This window comes from Tursiops truncatus, chromosome 13 (assembly GCF_011762595.2).
Source record: "Tursiops truncatus isolate mTurTru1 chromosome 13, mTurTru1.mat.Y, whole genome shotgun sequence".
NCBI classification, from domain to species: Eukaryota; Metazoa; Chordata; class Mammalia; order Artiodactyla; family Delphinidae; genus Tursiops; species Tursiops truncatus.
The window spans coordinates 20,148,579-20,170,389 of record NC_047046.1 but is presented as its reverse complement, the minus strand read 5'-3'; the positions used below and the strand labels follow the sequence as shown (position 1 = coordinate 20,170,389).

General features: G+C 48.4%; 1 long non-coding RNA gene across 2 annotated transcripts in view; it reads right to left on the bottom strand.

The window, feature by feature from the left end:
- LOC109552579 (uncharacterized) overlaps positions 1-13,604 on the bottom strand; it is a 379,508-nt gene extending 365,904 nt beyond the window's left edge. The window contains exon 1 of one of the 2 annotated variants that reach the window (XR_012325242.1): positions 12,949-13,604. This is a non-coding gene — a long non-coding RNA (uncharacterized lncRNA). The remainder of the gene's footprint in view (positions 1-12,948) is intronic. The other variant, XR_002179413.3, reaches the window with a different exon arrangement.
- Between the last annotated feature and the right edge of the window lie 8,207 nt (positions 13,605-21,811).

Genomic DNA, 21,811 nt, shown 5'->3' with positions numbered 1-21,811 from the left:
CTGACCACCCCGTTTTTGTTCTCAGATTTCCCCTATGGGAAAATATGACCCTCCCCAGAGCAGACAATCATGTTGATTCTTAAATTCAATCATGCATTTACTGAGAATTGCTGCTTCAGACGTCCCACTGGATGCTGGAGACAGGGATAAATAAGATGCAATTTTAAAAGTCCACAGCTTAGATGGGGAGTTCAGGGAGATGGCCTGGATAACCTTTTCCCAGACCGTACTATCTCCCAGACCCTGCATCCCTCTCCCACCCCAGTGTTGAGGCCACTCGACCCCAAACACCCATCCTCTCAGATATGACCAACTAACAGTTCCTCCAGAGCTATATTACAACAGGCGAGGAAAGGAAAACTAATCCCCCTTTACCTCATCCCAGATCCTGAGATTCTTTTTGGCTCAGGCAGGGAAAAACTGCCACAGTCCTGGGACTGAGAACTTAAGACTTTAGGCAGACACGTTTTATATCACATACCACCCCCCATCTCCCCAGCCAGAGCTGATTGTACCAAGGGTGGTCACCTGACTGAAAGGCAGCCAACCCATAGGCCTATGTACCCAGCTCTATGCCAGGCACCTCACCCCTCTGAGACCCTCCACCACATTGGATGTTTGGTTGCTTCAGGTGAATACTTATCTACCATGTGCCAGGTCTGCACAGAGGAGGAAAAAAACCTCAAATCTGCTATTTTGTGGTAGGTTGCAAAAATGACCACTGCCTCCATGCCCTTTGCCATGTGATTTAGTAGTGCCCACCCACTCTGATTCTGAGGTCCACCACGTGACTTGCTCTGACCAATGGGAATTTAGCAAATGGGAACGTGGCTGAGCTAGGCTGCTGGAGGATGGGGCAGAGCTGAATCATCCCAGGCATCTGAGCAGGGGCCATCCCGACAGCCCACAACCAGCCCATGAGCAAGCCCAGGCAAGACCAGAAGGACAACCCAGCCTAGCCCAGCCTGCCTGAGCCATAAACATGATTGCTGTCTACCACTGAGGTTTATGGTTGTTTCACAGGATAATTTTTTCCAGGTTTATTGAGATCTAATTGACATATAACATTGTGCAAGTTTAAGGTGTCCAATGTGTTGATTTGAAATACTTGTATATTGCCAAATGATTATGTCACATAAGGGCCACTTCTGTTTTGCGGTGAGAACATTTAAGATCTATTCTCTTAGTAGCTTTCAGGTATATAATATAGAATTATTAACTATAATCACCATGCTGTACATTAGATCCCCCAAACTTACTCTTTTTATAACTAGAAGTTTATCATCTTTGACCAACATCTACCCATTTCCCCCACCCCCCAACCACTCTACTCTCTATTTCTATGTGTTTGGCGGTTTTAGATTCCACATGTAAGTGATGTCATGCAGTATTTGTCTTTCTCTGTCTGACTTATTTCATTTAGCATAATGCCCTCAAGGTTCATCCACGTTGTCACAAATGGCAGGATTTCATTCTTTCTCATGGCTGAATAATATTCCATTGTGTGTGTATACGTATATATGCCACCTCTTCTTTGTCCATTAATCCATTAATGGACACTTAACATTGTTTCCATGTCTTGGCTACTGTGAATAATGCTGCAATCAACATGGGAGTGCAGATATCTCTTCAAAATCCTTTTTAATTTCCTTTGGATATACACCCAGAAGTGGGATTGCTGGATCATATGGTAGTTCTATTTTTAATTGTTCCATACCGTTTTCCATAGTGGCTATGCCGATTTACATTCCCACCAACAATGCACAAGAGCTCCCTTTTCTCCACATCCTCACCGTAATTTATCTCTTGTCTTTTTGATGATAGTCATCCTAACAGCTGTAAGGAAATATCTCATTGTAGTTTTGATTTGCATCTTCCTGGTGATTAGTGATGTTGAGCACTTTTTCATGTACCTTTCCCAGCACTGGTGTGTCAATGGGTAACCAATACACATGTGTATATCATTTTATACTTCCCCAAGCCACTTCCCATAAATCATTTCATCAGAGCTTCCACTGCTTCAGCCATAAAAAGGGATGAATTCCTTTCTCTACTCACACAATTAGCAAGGAAAGGGAGCCCTTGTTCTCATATTCATTTATTCCCACATTCACACAGTATAATAAACAGTAATCACCTACTCTGTAGCAATCATTGTTCTAGATGTTGGGTTTTCATCAAGAAAAGAAAAATAAAAGATCCCTGCACTCATTGAGCTTAAATTCAATTTCCCTTTTAACATTCAGTCAGTCCCTCAGTCAGTCAGTCATCATACATTCAATGAACACTTACTGTGTCTGGCACTCTATAGGCAAGTGAGGTCTGTTCCTTGCCCTTGAGGGTCTGAGAGTCTCAAGGGGGCAGATACAACTTGGGTTGTTGCCTATCACACCCACAAGACAGGACTTGTAAAGAAATGAATAACAGAGACATGAACTCCAAATAGGTCACAAATGTGCGATTAAAATAAATGAAGTTTGGTTGGGGACAGAAGTGGAAGTTAAATCCTTGTTCTCCTGGCCTGGGAGGGGCTTTGCATTCACACAATGACCCTTCTGCTAAATTGATACATTAATTTGTTCAATCGTTTCTGTAATTAAACAGAGAGTGCTGAGGAGAACCTACAACAAAGGTGTCTTATTTAACTCTGTGAGTGGGAATCCAGTGACCTCTCCCCCAGTCTGTTCAGCAATCAGACAGTGGAAATAGGACCATTAATTGGGTGTTTTAGGTGTTGGACAACAGACACTGTTGTCCAAACAGTCATGGAGCTAAGTGGCCCCAAAGTTGCCAATGAACTCTAGTCTATGGCTTAAAGGTGCAGCCTTTGTTTTTCCAAGTCTCAGTATCTATTTATTATGCAAAGAGTTTTGGAATTGGAGAGGACCATAATTAGAACGAACAGCAACTCTCACTTAGTGAAGACAACCTTTTTAGGGTGTTCCTGAGAGATGGGGGCCCTCCGAGCTTCTCACAAATCAAAAAAAAAAATGTCCATCAATAAAGCACTCATCACTTTATAAGGAAATGGAACCAAAACGCAATGAAATACCCATGTGAGGAGCTAAGCTTATCAGACTCCGAACTCGGGCATTAATTGGCTGCTGCCCTTCTTTCCACTAGAGCTCAGCTGGGCCCGGAGGGTGGGGGGGGGGGGGGGGGGGGCGGGGTTGCATCTCTGTCCAAGGTCCTTAAGTGAGATCTCTGCTCTCTCCATCACTCTGCAGTTTCTTTGGCCACTTGAACAGTAGTAAGAAAGAACGGAGGGAGGGCAGGGAGGGAGAGAGAGGAAGAAAGAGACAGAGAGAGACAGTATTGGAGAAAAACAACTGTTTTGACATGGTTTTCAAGTAACTGCTGTTACCAAGAAAGAAAATTGTTTTCCTTTGGAAAGTCAAGAGAGCACTTTCTTCCCCTTCATCTCCCCCAACACTGTGTTTGTGAGTACAAGGCTGTCAGCCTGTGGTTTTGTTATGTTCAAATTCCCATGCTGAGACTTGGCCCTGCACGGGCCTTGGGTTGAAGAGAATGTCCAGGATCCCAGCTTTAGTGACTAAGGAAGGCTGCTTCTAGTCTAGTCAATAGGGTTTGGACTATGACCAACTACCATACTGCTATCACCTCCTAGAAAGCATACGAGGGCAAATCAGACTGCTGAGTCTAATCTTGGTTCTGCATGCACACGCTGTGTTACCAGGGACAAGCATCTTTCCCTCTCTGGCTCTCAGGTATTACAACTTCAAAGTCAGCGAGTCAAGCTAAATGGATTTGAGGTCACCCATCCCTCTGCTGACATTCTGAAATTCCTCATGCCAATTTTTTTCCAGGAGTGAAAGAAATGACCGCATTTCTCACTTAAAATGGCCAAAAAAGCACTTCTCCACTATTAGGCAACTACTGCGCCAAGCAGCAGAAATGGAAGAATGTAAGTTCCTCAGCATAAGAAATACATCTTTGCCTCCCACAAGGCAAAATGCTGACCATCCAGAGCTTTCTGTGTTCACTATTTTACTCACTTCTCACAGCAACCCTAAGAGGTGAACACTGTTGTAATCCCCAATTTACAGATAAGAAAACTAAAGCCCAAGAGATGAAGTGACTTGTTCAAGCTCACCTAGAAGAGCTGGCACTCTAAACCCTAGCTGTCTCAGTCCGAATTATTTTCACCATACTGGGCTTCTACACGAGGGTCATTTTTTTTTCTTTTCTTTTTTTTTTTTTTTGCGGTACGCGGGCCTCTCACCCTTGTGGCCTCTCCCGTTGCGGAGCCCAGGCTCCGGACGCGCAGGCTCAGCGGCCATGGCTCACGGGCCCAGCCGCTCCACGGCATGTGGGATCCTCCCAGACCGGGACACGAACCTGCGCCCCCTGCATCGGCAGGCAGACTCTCAACCACTGCACCACCAGGGAAGCCCGACGAGGGTCATTTTGAACATACAACCTACCCTGATGAGCCCCACTGACCTCAGGGAGAGAACGTCCAGGCTCCCCCAGCCCCTCTGAACTGGCTCTGTCCTGACTTCCTGGGTAACACGTTCTCACTCTGGCCTCTGCCAACAAGTTTTTCTTCTTGGATACAGGTTATGCCAAGCTGCAGTCCCAAGCACAGGGACCGAATGAAGGCTGGCTTTTAATTAGGAGGCCATGACTGTTTGCTGTGACTTTGATAATAAGCATTGTGAGACCTGGGGAAATCATTAAACAAGCAGAGAGGTAACAAGCCTTGCTCGGGATTCATGCCTGAGGACCTACAGAGGGAGAAGAAGGGAGGAGGTCCCTTCTCAGGGAGTGTAGTGCTGCTTCCAGGCCCAGGGCTAAGACAAACAGGACCAGACTCTGGTCGAGGAGGGAAGCACTGGTCTGTTTCCACCCCTCCCACCCAGTGCTCCCTGCAAGAAGGAAAGCTACTCTGTCTTCTGTCCATGTCTGCCCAGCCAGGGAAAGGTTTCTTAGAGCATTAAGTGTCAGAGCTGAAAGGGACGTGAAGACCCCAGGTGAAGGCCACTCACTATCCTCCAAGCATGCGCCAGGTCCAAACATGACAAAGAATTTTCCTTGACTGAGGCAAGGTCTGTGTCCCTGTATTCTCTCTTTAGACGTCCACTGAGCACATGCTCACTCAAGGTTAGATTCTGTGTCAGAGACTGGACTAGATTCTGGAGACATCACGGCGAACAGGAAGAGTCTTGTCTTCAGTGGGGGCAGTGACATGGCTCACGTTCCCCAAGTCTACTCCTTGCCAGATTTAACACACACAGTTTAGTCACTTGTTTCTTTTAAAACACAGTTCTGGTCACTCACCAGTTTGTCATCTCAGAGTTACAAATCTGATACGTGTCAGTCCCCTGGGAAAGACAATCACGTCCCACCCACCTCACGCACACCCCAGACCCAGACTCAAACGCATGCAATTCAACCATTCAAAAGACAGTTACTGAGGTCCTACCAGGTGCCAAGGGGCCAACTGTAAACAAAAAAAAAACATGAGTTTTGCTTCCCTGGAGTTTTGGGTCTGCTGAGAATGCGAGGCATTCATCAAACAAGCACAGAATAAATATATTCATGCAACTGGTGCCATGTGTGATGGTGGAAATGAACAGGTACAGTAAGGGAGGCTCATACGCAGGGGTGGGGACCGACCCACTGAAAGTCAGAAGCAGGAAAGGGTGTGAGCTAATTCACATTTTAGGCCATAGCGGGGAAGAGGCAAGTGCGGAAGAAGAGAGAGGCAGGAAGAGGGGGCTACTGCAGGGGGCCACGTCCCCACATTTTCACACACCCTCCCCCTTCACCCTTTTCACACTCACAGAGCTTCAAGAGGAAGTGTGCAGAGAGATAGCTGGTCTGTGTGCAGGCCGGAACATGGAGGGCCTAGAAGGAGCTGGGAGACCTTACTTCTTTTTTTAAAATTTATTTTTATTGAAGTATAGTTGATTTACAATGTTGTGTTAATTTCTGCTATACAGCAAAGTGATTCAGTTTTATATATATATATGTACATATATATATATATACACATATATATACACACACACATGCATATATATACACACACACATACACACACACATACACACACACACACATATTCTTTTTCATATTCTTTTCCATTATGGTTTATCACAGGAGGGTATTGAATATAGTTCCCTGTGCTATACAGTGGGACCTTGTTGTTTATCCATCCTATATATACTAGTTTGAATCTGCTAATCCCAAACTCCCAATTCAACCCTCCCCCACCCCCACCCCCTTGGCAACCACAAGTCTGTTCTCTATGTCTGTGAGTCTGTTTCTGTTTCATAGATAAGTTCATTTGTGTCATATTTTAGATTCCACATATAAGTGATGTCATATGGTATTTGTCTTTCTCTTTGTGACTTACTTCGCTTAGTATGATCATCTCTAGGTCCATCCACGTTGCTCCAAATGGCCTTATTTCATTTTTTTATGGCTGAGTAGTATTCCACTGTATATATATACCATATCTTCTTTATCCATTCACCTGTTGTTGGACATTTAGGTTGTTTCTATGTCTTGGCTATTGTAAACAGTGCTGCATAGGGGTGCATATAATCTTTCTGAATTATAGTTTTGTCTGGATATATGCCCAGGAGTGGGATTGCTGGATCATATGGCAACTCTATTTTTAGTTTTTTGAGGACACTCCACACTGTTCTTCATAGTGGCTGCACCAATTTACCTTCCCACCAACAGTGTAGGAGGGTTCCCTTTTGGGAGACCTTGTTTCTAATCTTTCTGTTTGGTCCCTGGACCTCAGGTCCCTCATTTTGAAGAGTAAGAATAACACATGTATGGGACCTTAGAAAGTCCCTTGAAACAGGATTCTGTGTGTGAGGCTTCTATTCTCTATAGAATTGAACACTGTAAAAGGTAATGAGCTGCCCATCATTAGAGGTATTCAAGCAGAAGCTGAGCAACTACATGGGTGGGAAACTTAAATAGAAAGAATAAAGCTAAACAATTATTTATCTCCTACTGTCAGTTATCGGGACAAATGTTTGTATACCTTCCTTATGCTTTTAACAAAAATGTGAGGTCAGAATTATTAGCCCCCTTTTACAGATGAGAGAACTGAGGCCTATACAAACAAAGTGACTTGCCTAAGGTCACTCAGCGAGCAACGAGGAAAGCTAACATTTCAGATGCTAATTGTTTCCCAGGTGTTATACCATTTAATCTCCCAACAATACTACGAAGACAACAGTACTTCGTCCCTGTTTTACAAATGAGAAAACTGAGGCCAAGAGAAGTTAGATGAGTCACCCAGTCACCCAGTAAGGAAGTAAGGATGTCCACATTCTATCTCCAGAGCCCTGATTTCTGACTCTCAACACCAAATTCTCTCCTAAAACTTCAACTCTCACTTTCAAAGTCAATTCTGGCTGACTCCAGAGTTCATCCTCTATGTCCTGACCATGTAGCACCTCCTTGGCCCCCTGGGGATCTATGAACTCCCTTCTGTCTTATTTTCCTAGGCTGCTGTAACAAAGCACCACAAATAGGGCAGCTTAGAACAACAGAAATTTATTGTCTCACAGTTCTGAGGCCAGAAGTCCAAAATCAAGACGTCAGCAGGACCAGGCTCTCTCTGAAGACCTTAGGGAAGGGTCCCTTCCAGGCTCCTCTCCCAGCTTCTGGCAGTTCCTTGGCTTGTGGCAGCATAACTCCAGTCTTCATATGGAGTTCTCCCTATTTGTGTGTCTCCAAAGCTCTCCCTTTTATAAGGACATCAGACATATTGGACTAGGAGTCCACCCTACTCCAGTATGAACTCAACTTGACTACTCACATCTACAACGACCCTATTTCTAAATAATGTCACAGTCTAAGATACTGGGGGTTAAGTCTTCCACATAGGGATTTGGGATGGGGACACACAATTCAACCTGTAACTCCTTCCAAACCCATGTGTCCTTGCCTATGGGGAACAGGTGAGTAATGAGTCTGATGGACCCTGGGCCGCTACAGACATCACGTTCCCTCCCTCCATTCTACAACACCCGCCAGCCTCACCCCTCTGTCCCAGATGCCCAAGGCTCTGCTTTGGGTCCTGGTGTCATCCTGTATTAGTGACAGCCTGGGGCTTGGCTCCCTCCACAAAGGAGCAGCCAGGAACCAGGGAGGAAGCTCTCATCCCTTCCAGGGGAGGCGGGTGAATATTTCATATGGTGCAAGAGAGTGGAATTCCATACAGCCACCTCCTGCAAATGCAACATGACACCTCGTAATGGGGCAATATCAGTACAAATCCGGCCTCGTGGCAGCCCAGAGCCTCCTAGTAATTCCTCACATATTGTGCTCATGTTACTGTAAATACAATCGCCAAACTCAGGCTTCCACTGCAGCCAACTGATCAGAAAGGATCACTCCCATTTCTGCAGCTGAGAAGACTGAGGCCCGCAGAAGGTAACTGACCCTTGATCACACAGCAGATGAATCATCCCCAGCTGGACAAGAGCCAAAGAAGCAGAGAAGGAATGAGGAGGGTTGGTTCCCTGATGCCACATCTGGAAAGAGGTGGGAGCCAGAGAGAGGGCCTCAATGGGCCAAGGCCTGGGGGATGGGATGAGGGAGGGGTAAGGAGCAGATGTGGTTGGACAGAATAAGAGCTAAGTGCCAGGGTACAAGCGAGAAAGAAATGGAGCCCAAGGAAGTTACTGGAGTTGGGTGGACTTGGGCAAGAGGTGAGTGGGCTGCTAGGGGAGGGAGAAATCCAAAGTCAGGCATCCAGAGGTACGGCCTTGGGTCTTGACAGAGAGAGAGCCCAAGCCAGAGGGAGAGTGTTTTCATGCTTCCTCCTGACTGGCCCACTGGGAGGAGGCCCAGCCAATGCCTGGGAGTGTAAAGAGCATCCAATCCCTAGGATGAAAACTGAGCTTCAGGACAATCTCCTGTTTTGGCAGAAAATCTACAGCACCTAAGAAGGAACCAAGACTGGAGCCTAGAGGTGGGAAGTGGGAGGGAGTGTTGGTTATTTTCCTTTTGACCTCTATCCCAAGCCCATTCTCCTTCCTTCCCTGCTCTGCTCTGGGTTCCAAGAGGCTGACCCATGGGGACCACCTTACCTCGTCTTCTAACTTGGGGTGAGATAATGAAGCCAATGGTGGGAGGTGGGAGGAAAGCAGCCAATGCCTGATACCAAAAAGCCAATGGAGATCTCACTACAAAGAGGAGAGGGACTTCTTGAGGATGAAGCTATCACAGAGGGAAGAGAGGTTGAAAGATAAATGCCTGCGTGCTTTATTCAGGCACCTGGATTCAGCCATGCCTGAAGGCCTCCTTCAAAAGTTTTCAATTTGATGATCCAACAAATTTCCTTTTTCCCTTAAGTTAGCCCCTGCATCCAAAAGAGTCCTGACGGGCTCGGGTGATCTTGTGGTATTACAAAATGAGCAATTCACTTGTGACTGGACTGTCCAGGGTTTTAATCACAGCTCTGCATGACCTTGGGCAAGACACATCAATCTCTGAGTGTATCCTTTCACACTTGCAATGTCCCGGGCAGAAGAATTAAATAAAATAATACCTATAAAAGCAGCTAGGTTATACTAGATGTGCCAAATAAATTAGTTTACTGCAAACTCTCTCCCCTTTCTGGGCCCCAGGATCCTAATAAGGAAAATGTGGACCCCAGCGCTGATGAGTTTGTATATTTCATAAGACCCCATACACTGTCTTAAACTGCCATGCTCTCCCCGCCCCTTGGATTGTTAGTAAAAAGCTACCCATTTTGTGTGATTTTTGCGCAAGTGGCGTGACATCCCTGGGTATCAGTTTCCTCAAATACGTTGCCTACCAAATGTTGTGAAACTGAGGTAACACATGTAAAGTCTTAGAACAGGGTCTGGGACATAATACATGCTCAATAAATGCTGGCTATTTTATTGGTGGAGGTGGTGGTTTTAAGAATAATAAGTATTGTTATTATCTCTGAGCACCTGCTCTGGTTTTGTTTATACACTGTCTCATTTAGACCTTGCCCTGCGACACAGCCCTGCGAGGTCGGTGATGATGTCCCAACCGCACAGATGGGATACAGCTCAGAGAAGCTGAGTTACTTACCTGACTGTTGGAGCTGGGATGTGCTTAAGAACTACCTGGCATCACCTTCCTGGAGTGGCGTCCCCACCCACATTCAGCCAGCCACTATCTCTGAACTTAGAAAGGCATCTTTTTGGCACTCAGCAGGTGCAAGCCCTCCAGAGAAGTTTCCCAAGTTTGCTTCTCCAGCCATCTCCCTTTGCAAACACACTTTCTGTTCATGTGAATGAAACCCGCTAACTGGTATGGTGTCTGCTCTAATTATAGGCTCCCCAGCCTGTGCCAAGAGGAAGCTGGTTAGTGTACACTTGAGTAGATTTCAAATCGGATTTTGTGAGTCCCCAGCATGAGGGAAGGAGGCCAGGTTCTCCTCCGGAAAAAAATAATGGGAAATGCTGGCACATGTGAGTATTCCCAGCTCCTCTCCTGCTGGAGCAGGTGATGTCTTCTGCTCCCCAGATTACAGAGCCCTCTTTCCAGTTTCTTTACCTCTGTCTCTAGCCTTTTCCAGGAGCTGGAAAGCTGGGGGAAGGAATGGGAGAAGCAATCCGAGGTGCTGAAATGGAGGAGGTATAGCAAAGTGGAAACAATACTTTGGAATCAGAGGAAACTATTCAATAAATTCTGAATGCAGCTCTGCCTCATTTCAGCTTTCGCTGCCCTTCTGAGTCTCAAGCTCCTCATCTATCAAACAGGGGTGCCAATACTTTCCCCACGATGATCCAAGGATGTGTGTTGCAGTGTTTATTCAACATTTATCCAGTATTTACAGTGTGGCCTATTTTGTGCTGCATTGTACCAGTTACAGCTGTGAATAAGATGCAGCCCTGGGATCTTTAGAACTCCAGGTCAAGCTAGAAGCAAGCCATTTGATGCTTATCACACATTGTGATGAGAGAAGGACAGGGCTCTACAGGAAGGAGGGGCACGTGATCAAGAACTGTTGCATCCCAGAAGACTTCCTGGAGGAGGCGTGTCTAGGCTGCAACCTCAAGGATGACTCAAATTAAAGGAGGACAGGGCAAAGAGTGCCCTCCTTCACATGGGAAGAGTCTATGTGAGGGCCAAGATAGAATAGAAAACAACACATTTCAGAAACATCATTTAGAATAGCCAAAATCGGGGGTGGGGGTTGGGCAGGAATGGCCAAAATGGCCAAAATAAAGAAATGTTTTTTAAAAATCATGGAATTCAACAGAACCAATCAAAATAACATTGACAGGGCTTCCCTGGTGGCGCAGTGGTTGAGAGTCCGCCTGCCGATGCAGGGGACATGGGTTCGTGGCCCGGTTCGGGAAGATCCCACATGCCGCAGAACGGCTAGGCCCGTGAGCCATGGCCGCTGAGCCTGCACGTCCGGAGCCTGTGCTCCGCAACGGGAGAGGCCACAACAGTGAGAGGCCCGCGTACCGCAAAAAAAAACATTGACAAAGAACACTTTTTTTCTCTAGTCTCTCTCTGGCACTAATTTGTAAGCTTTTCAAGGGCAAAACTGTTTTAATCATATTTGTAAGTCCTGTAATGCTTTCCTTACATTTTTTATTTTTTAGTATTATTTTATTTTTTATTGAAATATAGTTGCTGTATAGTATTATATAAGTTACAGATGTACAATATAGTGAGTCACAATTTTTAAAGGTTATACTCCATTTACAATTATTATAAAATATTGGCTATATTTCCCACATTGTACAGTATATCCCTGTAGATTATTTTATACCGAATAGTTTGTACCTCTTACTCCCCCACGCCTATATTACCCCTCTTCTCCCCACTGGTAACTGCCAGTTTGTTCTCTATGACTCTGCTTCTTTTTTGTTATATTCACTAATTTGTTGTATTTTTTAGATTCCACATATATGTGATATCATATAATATTTGTCTTTCTCTGTCTGACTTACTTCATTCAGTATGATCATCTCTAGGTCCATCCATGTTGCTGCAAATGGCAATATTTCATTCTTTTACATGGCTGTAGTCCATTGTATATATACACCACATCCTCTATCCATTCATCTGTTGATGAACCCTTAGGTTGCTTCAAACCTCGGTAATTGCAAATAATGCTGCTATGAACATAGGGGTGCATGTATCTTTTCGTATTAGTGGGGTTTTTTTCAGATATATACCCTTTTTTCGGATATATGCTGCATTTCTCCTTAACAAATGTTCTAAGAGGGGCAGATGGGCCTTGATGAAAACAAAGTAAAAAACATGAAGTTTCTGCAGCATTATTGGCACCATCATTATTCTGGCGAGAGCAACTGCACTTACCATCGGTTTTGGAATTTCAGAAACATCCTCACAGACACACCCAGAATGTCTGACCAAATGTCTGGACACTCTGTTATCCCATCAAGTTAACACATAAAATTAACCATCAAGGCGTTGTAAGAGAGATCAGCCATGGTGGCCGGGTAGAAATATCTTGCGCTCACCTCCTCTCAGGAGCACACCAAAATCACAACTATCTGCAGAACAACCATGGATGAGAAAGACCAGAACCTACCAGAAAAGATCTTCCGCCACTAAAGAAGGAACCACAGCGAGACGGGCAGGAGGGGTAGACTCGTGATATGGCCAAATCCCATACCCCCAGGTGGGCGACCCACACACCGGAGAATAATTACTCCGCAGAGGTTCGCCCACAGGGGTGAGACCTCTGAGCCCACGTCGGGCTCCCCAGCCCGGGGTCCTACACAGGGAAGACGAGCCCCCAGAGCATTTGGCTTTGAAGGCGGGCGGGCCTTCATTTCAGGAGTCCCAGGGCGCCGGGGGAAAGAGAGGCTTCACTCCTAAAGGGCTTAAAGGGCCCACGCAAAATCTCACGCGCTCCAGGACACGGGGCAGAAGCGGTCATTTGATAGGAGCCTGGGCCAGACCTACCTGCAGGTCTTGGAAGGTCCCCGGGTGAGGCGGGAAGACTGGGGCTCATCCTGGCAGCAGCCATATTTGGGAGCTCCTTCCACTGAGGGAGGCTGATGCCGGCCTCCAGCTCCTTAGCGACAAGACCTGGCCTCACCCGACAGCCTGCTGAGGCCAATGCTGGGACGCCTCAGGCCAAGCAACTAACTGGGCGAGGACACAGCCCCACCCACCAGCAGTCAGGCTGACCTAAGACGCCCTAAGCTCACAGAGGCCTCTGAACGAAGCCCAGCCCGCAAGAGGGCCCAGAACTCAGCTCCGCCCACAGCCCCAGAATCCCCTGCGCCAGGCTCCGCCCCGGGGAGCCTCTGGACCAGCCCCACCCACCTGGGGCGGACATAACGTGCAAGAAAACCGCAACCCCACAGCCTGCGGACCCAGCCAGCTGACAGCAGGCCCGACCCTGCCCTGGGACCAGCTGGGCCCCAGCCCGGACCACTAGCAGGCCAACACAAGCTTCAGGACACCCCAGACTCTGTACCCAACTGTGTCAGGAACTGCCCCCTCACCTGTGCGCTGACACCAGCTCTGGGACCCCTGGGCCCTGCAGCCAGACTCCAGGATCCAGCTCTGCCTGCCAGTATCCGGCACTAGCCCCCCAGGACCTGGCTTCACCCACCAGTGGGGGGCAACAGCCTTAGAGTCTTCTGTACCCTGACTCCGCCCACCTGTGAGCCAGTACTAGCCCCGGGGTACCCTAGGGTTCTGTAGTCAGCCACCTCGAGACACAGCCTTGCCAACCATTGGCCGGCAGCCTCCACACAAGGCAGGGCCTGGCAACCAACTGGATCAGGGGCCAACCAAGCCTACAAGACCACCCACATAGCCCGCCACAACAGAAGGACCCATGCACCCCTCATAGGGAGAACCGCTAGAGCATATAGCTCGGGTAATGAGAGGGGAGTGTGCTGCTGGGACCCATAGGATGTCCCCAGGGTGGATGGTTTGTCCTATTTAGACCACCTCTCCCTGCCTTCCATTCTTGGCTCTGCAGTACTCGCAATTCACCTGTTCTTCAGTTCTTCAGGGCTTCCATAACCTGCTCACCAGAAAACCACTGAACAACCGTACCTGAATGTGCCAGACTACACGGTAGGCATTTTGCATTCATAACACCTTGTTTAAGCCTCACAGGAACCCTTCACATGAGAACAAGAGGCCAAGAAAGGGCTCTGTGGACCCTAACGGGATGGGGATGGCTTAATTATAGCTGAATTGAGCATTTATTAGAGTCAGACACTGTGATGAGTGCTTTACATACATTATTTCATTTAACCTAAATATTAACTACCTGGTATTATTGTCACCCCCATTTTACAGGTAAAAAAACTGAGGTCCAGAGAGGTGAAATCATATGCCTAATGGGTGTAATAGTGGGGACTCATGGCTACTCTTTCCAATTAAAAACAAAAACCTTTAAGCCAGTGAAAGGAATTTATAGGCTCATGTAGCAGGAAAATCTAAGGTAACAGCATCAGGCATGGCTGGATCTAGGCACTCGGTATCTGTCTTTCTCCATCTCTTGGTGTGCTTTCTTTTGTGATAGTTTTACTCCCAGGGGAATTCTCCCTCGTGGAGGTAAGATGGCCAAAAGCAGCTCTAGGTGTACCCCAAACCAACTCAGCACCCACCATTGAAATGCAAGTATCATTGGACCAACCTGGAGGGTTGTGTGGCCATCTAACCTGCTCTCTGTGGTCAGAAGGATTGGAAGGTACTATTGTCCGAACCAGGATTGCATGCCCACTTCTGAGGCTGGGAGGGGTTTAGGGTGTAGGAAAGGTACATTCTCACAAAGGAAGACCAAGAATCTGTTCTCAAACCCCACAGACCAGAATGAGGCAGCCGAGCAGCAATAGCCCACCACACGGGGATGTGACCCAGAGCCTCCTCACTCAAAGCCTGCGTGTTAACCAGTTTGCTCCAGCCCCTCTGCTTCGATTGCCTCTTTCTAATTCCCTGGCCCTGGGCTGACCCCTCTTGGAGTTCCGTCCCTCAGCGCTCGGCGCTGAGCACTGGTACTTAACAGTCATGCCAAGCGGGTGATGGATGGCGGCTGCCATGAAGGCTCTTCAAAGGGGATGGGCAGCTGCTGGCTTGGAAATAAGCCTTCTGTAGGGACGAAACGCAAATGCAAACACACACCGTGGGGCCTTTTGTGGATTCTCCCCTTTGGACCCCCTGCCTCTGTTTCCAATTAGCACCCCAGGCCTGTGGGCAAAGTAAAACATCCCAGAGGCTGCTCTGAGAGGCAGAAAATCTTAGCAGAAATGGAATCATGCAACTATCCTGCTAGCCAAATGATTGTCCGTCCCTTTCTGTTCTCAGAAGGTTAGCCCTGGAAGATACCCCAGGTGGTTTTCCATCCCACCTTCCCATCAAGCACATGAGGCCCAGAGAGGGTGAGGTATTATCCAAAGGTTGCACAGCCAGGGAGTGGTGGCAGAGCTAGGACACATGGATGGAAAGAGAATGATATTAACTGCACATCTACTATGTGCCAAGCCCACGCTGGGGGCTTCAGCCAAGTTTTAGCTGCTCGCTCAATCCACAGGGCAAAGCTTTAGGGACGAGCCCTCAACGTGTAAGGCAGGAAAGAGCCCGAGTCCCACACCAAGGCCCAGCTTTACAGTGCATGCTTGGTCGAATCACTTCTTCTTGTCTGGGACTCAGTTTCTCGATTTAGAAAACAGAATTGACGACCCCAAGGGTGATTCCATCTCAACATTCCACTGTGTGATAAAGGCCATCCTGGGGGTAAGGGGGACTCTCTGGGCACCTTTTTAGCCATGAGAGGGAAAGCTATGGCCACAAATTCTTATGTGAGTAGCTGTGACATTGAAGCAAGACAGCCTTGACTAAGAGGATAAAGTCCTAACTAGGAGCCATCCCTATCTCCCTCACCTCCAGGCCTGTGCCCATGCTGTCCCCTCCCTGGCTAACTCCTACTCATGCTTTCGTTTCTGCTAGGACATCACCCCCTCTTTCCTTGCACCACCCCCTAAATTAATTTCGGAGCCTCCCAAATGCATCCTAGGCCCCTCTACTCCCCATCAGAGCACTTTTCACTGGGTTGCAATCTGCCATCCACTTGTCTATCTCCCCCAGTAAATCATAAAATCATCAAGGACAGGACTGACTCTGGTCAAACTCTATCCCCGACACCCAGGACAGACCTGGCACACAAGAGGTACAGGTGAAGAGTGAACCCCAACTAAATTCGGGGTAATGGGGATCCCAAGAGTCCTGGGAAGATTATGCCCCAGAAGACCCCTCTGAGCAACACTCAGAAGTGATTTTTTTCCTTCCCTATTTACCGGGACTTTTGTCCCCCGTCTGCCTAGATTATCAGCGGTCATAGCAGTAACAACAATCACAGTGATCGTATTTCTGGCCGTGAGACTAGAAAGGGGACTTGTCGCCTTATACCTGAGCCCCACAAGCCTCCCAACCCTGGCCGCAGCCGGGGTGATCCTTCCAAAAGGCAGATCAGGTCACATCCCTCCTGGGAGCCCAACCTTCCAAGCATTCTCCATCTCATTAAAAGCCCGAGTCCTTAAAATTCCCTACGAGGCTGTAGCAGGTTGGATTTCAAGCAAAGGCATGAAAAGCCACCCCGCACCCTGGCCAGAACAGCCTTTTATCACACAATCCAGAAGGTTCAGATGGAAGAATCTTTGGGGTCATCAATGCCATTTTCTAAAAGGAGAAACTGAGATGGGGTGAAGCATGCGCCCGGCGGGATCAACGCCGCTGGAAGGGGAGGGCAGGGAAGCCTGGGCAGAGGGATGAGTCAGGTGGAGAGGCAGGCCCAGGAGAGCCCCGGAGCCAGAAAGGCCCGTGGGAGTTAGCCCACATCGGGCGGAAGTGGCCCGGCCCTCACACCCCTACCGTTGTCAGTTACTGGACGTGGACAGCGAGGAAGGGCAAGGTGGCTCCCTGCAGCTGCGCCATCCCTGGGGCTGACAGCTGAGGGCCGCTGGCCAGTGACAACACCGCGACCACAAGCCCTTCCCCCAAGGAGAGTCCTAACAAAGTCCCCACCCAACCTGGCCCCCATGACTTCTCTGGCCTCAGTTCTCCTCCCCCGCCTCTGGCCACCCTGGCCTCCTCCTTCCTCAAACCCAACCTCACCTTCCCACCTCAGGGCCTTTGCTCTTGCTGGTCCGTCCACCTGGAGTGCTTTTCCCCCAGCTATTTCCATGGCTTGTCCCCTCACTGTCTTTAGGACTCTGTGCACATGTAACCTTACCAGAGCATCCTTCCTTGACCCCCTCAGTAAAAGAGCAGCCCCCCACTCCTCCCCTGCCCTCCTTCACTGCCTCTCTCTGACATACTGTATAATCCTTGTTTATGTGTTATTTTCTGTCTCCCTCCTCTTGAACCTAAGGCCCAGGGGACCTGTCTGATGCAGCACCCAGCTGAGAACCCAGTACATCGTAGGAACTCAGTAAATACCTGGGGGCTGAATCAGCAAAGCTCCAGTCCTTCACTTGTAGCAGAAGAGCTCCTGGCTCTGAGCTGTTTAGAGCAGCCCTGTGCATTGGCCCTCAACAGGATGCCCGGCTTCAGCATCTTAGCGTGCCCATGATGTCGGTGCCATCGCTGTTTAATTCCCATTAGCCCCAATGTACAGAGGAGGCAGCCGTGAGACAGTGAAGCCACACGCCCAAGGTCACACACCAGGGAACAGCTGAGCCATTGCAGGAAGCGGAGACTGTCTGACATGGTGCGGGGCAGGGGGAGGGTGTGCTCATCGCAGCTGTTCCTCAGCTCAGGGGTCCTGCCGCCCCTTGGCTATTTCTCTTATTTCATGCTCAAGTCTGCAATTGCTCTCTGAGTATAATGGCGTTTATTAACTTCCCACTGAGCTCATTACAGAGCAGCCACCTTATCACCGACCACCTGCATTCGGAGCTGGGAGGGATCATTCCCAGCCTATAAATAGCCCAGTCTCCACCCCAACAGAGTCACAGACTCAGAGGCCACCAGCTTCGCCCAGAAGTTCAAGTCTAAGGACAAGGAGCTGGCCCTTCCTCTGCCCCCCACCCTCACCACCACTCTGGGGCCATAAGTCAAGCAAGAATCCGTCTGAGTCTCCCCAATCTCTCTGTTCCGTCGGCCATCCCTGTGCCGGCCCCACATTTATCTTGACACTGTGACAAATTCACTGCCACGTGGATGTCATCCTCAGCACAGCCCAAGAGTGCCCTTGTTGGAACTTCCTCTGATGACATGGCAAACTCTCAGACGTGAGCTTCGCCATGGACCCACTCTGTGCTCCTGGGTGAGCTGGCCAACTTCTCCAAGTCTCAGTTTTCCCATCTCTCTAATGGACATAATCACGCCCTCTACGAACGCTTGTGTGCAATGTAAATGCAGTGACGAATGCTCTGAGCCCAGAACAGGATTGTGAGCTCAGTCACTCAGGCCTGACTTCTCCACTATGCACAGAAGGCGGAGTGTTTAGGGACCATGATATTTTAGGGGCCCATGAAAATGTTTGACTTCTTTTAAAAGACAAACTGTAATATAATCCAGCCTGAATAATGTTCCTTCTCGTACCAACAGTCGTAAAATATAATTTTTATTATTTTTTTAATGGAGGAAGGGGCCCGCAAAGGCAAAAGTGCATAGAGCCCAGGAACGCCGTGATGCAGTCCTGCAGCCATATGTGTTTGGGGAGCTGGAGGTCAGGTCTGGTCACAGGCTGGGACCCCAAGGGGGCACTTGATCAGTTTGACCTGTACTTGATTAGCTTGACTTGAACTCTGGTAACTTGATGAACCACAAGGTTTGACAATCAAGCAATCAGTCCGCAGTCTAGCTCTTTTCTAACAAAACCCATTCCTTTATTCTTGCAATAAATATTTATGGACCGCCTCCTCTGAGCTAGGCATGGTCTGGGTTCAAATAACAGTGTGGGTACTTGCTAGCTGTGTGAACTTGGGAACATGACTTTACCTCTGTGTGCCATCGATTAAATGGGAGGAACTGGGTTGTCAGAATTCAGACAGTTAATCCACGGAAAGTTTTCAGAAGATGGTCCAGTGCATAATAATCACTTCATGATGTTAGCCCAAGGTACCACTACAGACGTGGTCTCTGCCCTGAAGGAGCCTGCAAAACACAATAAATGAACAAGCACGTTAATGAAGCCTTTGGCCTCGGTGGTTATTAATGCTGGGAAGGGAATAAGAGAGTGGCGTTAGAGCAACCCCCCTGGATGACCTTCAAAGGCCACAGTCAGCCCAAGGAGGCCAGGTGGATAAACACCCAACCTTCCTCTCCTCCCATCCCCTCATCTCCTGCCAGTCTCTTCATTGGCTGAACCCAGCCAGGGCCACAGGGCGTGGGTACATGTCGATGTGTCCAATCAGGTCAGCTTCCTGGGCTCAGGGCAGGATGGTGAAGGATGGAGCTCAGTCTGGAGGGTCAAGCAGGATACATCCCACATAGAGCCCTCCACCCCCTCGGCTGAAATCATTCATTAGCTCCTCTTTACCCACAAGTTAAGCTCCAAGCTCCCCAGGATGCCCCCGGCCCCTCACTCCCTACACCTGTCCCCACCCCACCCCTGCTCCAATACCCACTCCCATCTCACCCTCAAGCCCTAAGCCACATCTCATGGTTCCCAAAAAAGCATCAGGTCATTTCACATCTCTAAACCTTTATCCGGGCTCTTCCCACCCCCTGGAATGCCCTCCCCACACCCACACCTGGGCAACAGGACAGTGAGACAGTGCAGAGCCTGGAAACCTGGGTTCCAGTTCTGTTTCTGCCACTTCCTAGCTGCATGACCTGGGGGAAGCCAATTCGTCTGGCTGAACCTCAGTGTTTCACCTATAAAATGGGAAGAACGATAGTCCACTTCATGAAGCTGCTGTGAGGTTCAGATGAAATAATACTTACAAAGTGCTTGGCAGGAGGTCACTCAATGAGTCATACTAGAGGAAATTTTTAAGAAGCAAATGGTTTACAGAGCCATTCCTGACCATCTGTCCCTTGAGGTATCAGGGCCCCACTTTTCTGTGACCATCACTGGACCTTGTGTGGACAGCTCTTGGGGGCCCTGGAATGCTTTTCTCTGCATCTCCATCAATGCCCTGTGAGCTCCAGGGGAGAAGGATCTGAGGGCATTTCTATATGTGTCCTCAGCATACAGTGCATAGTAGACACTCAGTGAATATGGAATGAATGAATGAACAAATATTCAAACCAGTGAACCAATCTGCCCGCCCCTCCACCTGAATAAAGCTTGAACGACTTTAATCCCAGTCTGGACTACTAAACAAGGCACAGGGTGCCCTCTCGAGGAAGCCCAGGCCAAGGTCATGGCAGGGGAAGGGGGTAATAAGGGAAGCACCAGGGCCGGGAGGGGGCTGCAGGCCCCAGCTCATTGGAAATGCAGAAAGAATCCCAGCGGTGGCCGCCTTCTCTGGCAGGGAGCGCGCGGGAAAAGACAAGAAAAATGAAGCCGCCACAATCTCATTTTCTGAGGCCTGCAAGTCAGCCAGGAAATAGCTATTATTCCATCGCACTGTCAGTATTAAGTTATTTCCTTCACTAAATACAGGAATGTTCATGAATATCTATTGAGTCCCAGGTACAGACACCTCCTGGCTCTGAGGCTCAGTCACTCTGCCTTTACATTCCTCCAACAACACCCCTCAATCTTGCTCTGAAGTGAAAGACAATAGTATTTTAAATTGGTTAATAAATCTCAGGATTGATGCTCCTTGAAGGCCCAGGAACTTCGTCTCTATTACTTGAATAAAAGGGATCACATTTTAACCACTGCTGGGCTAGGAATTTGGGAGAGTGACCCGAGCCAGCTGCTCCTTCCTCTTCCTGGGGAGGGGAGGGATGGAGGTTTCAGGACCCTGCGTCCGACGGAGCCCTTTTGACGGCCAGGAAATACTTATTTTCTGGCTAATTCAGGCCAGTTGAACATCTTGGGCCACTTTTGTTTTGATGGCTTCATGTTTGGCTAGTTCCCCTGGATTCAAACAAAGAGACTCGGAAGCAAAGCTCCAGGGAGAATGTGGGTGTCTGGCATCCTTTTAAAAAGCACCTGGATGCAGATAAGGAAGGTGGGGGAGCAGAGCATAAATAATACTGCTTGGAACATAATTCCAGGTGTCGATTTTTACACCACCTTCCTCATGAGCACAGGTGACCTTGGGCGTCCCCGTTGAAGTGGAGAAAGCTTTGAAAAGCCCAGACGATGGAGAATGTGAAGTAGGACTAAAATGTCTCCTGTCTGTAGAGTTTCTTGCCACCTGCTTTATGTCCTTTTCCTAATCCATCCTCACAGCCACCTTAGAAGGTGCAAAGTCCAGACATTGTCCACAGGCAAGAAAATCCACAGGGCAGAATCATCCCTGTGTACCCAGCACCCAACACACAGTCTGGCCCCAGAGTAGCAGCTCAGAAAATAGCGGGAAGATGGGCTGTTGTACAACATCCCTAATCTATAGATGGGCAAACTGAGGCTCAGAGCAGGCAAATGGCTTGCTGAGCATCTCACAGTGAGCTGGCCTGTCAATGATTCAGCTAAGGCAGTCTGTATACCCACTATGCCCAGGGACTAAGCTGGGTACCAAAGATACAGGCCTGAACAAAAAAGATGCTTTGATGGAGCTCACCATCTCGGAGTGGGGGAGGCAGAGAGCGCTTGAGTGACTAAAGAGAGAACCAGGACAACTTCAGGTATACAGTAAGTCCCCTACATACGAACAAGTCCCATTCCGAGAGCATGTTCGTAAGTCCAATTTGTTCGTTAAGTCCAACAAAGTTAGCCTGGGTACCCAACTTACACAAT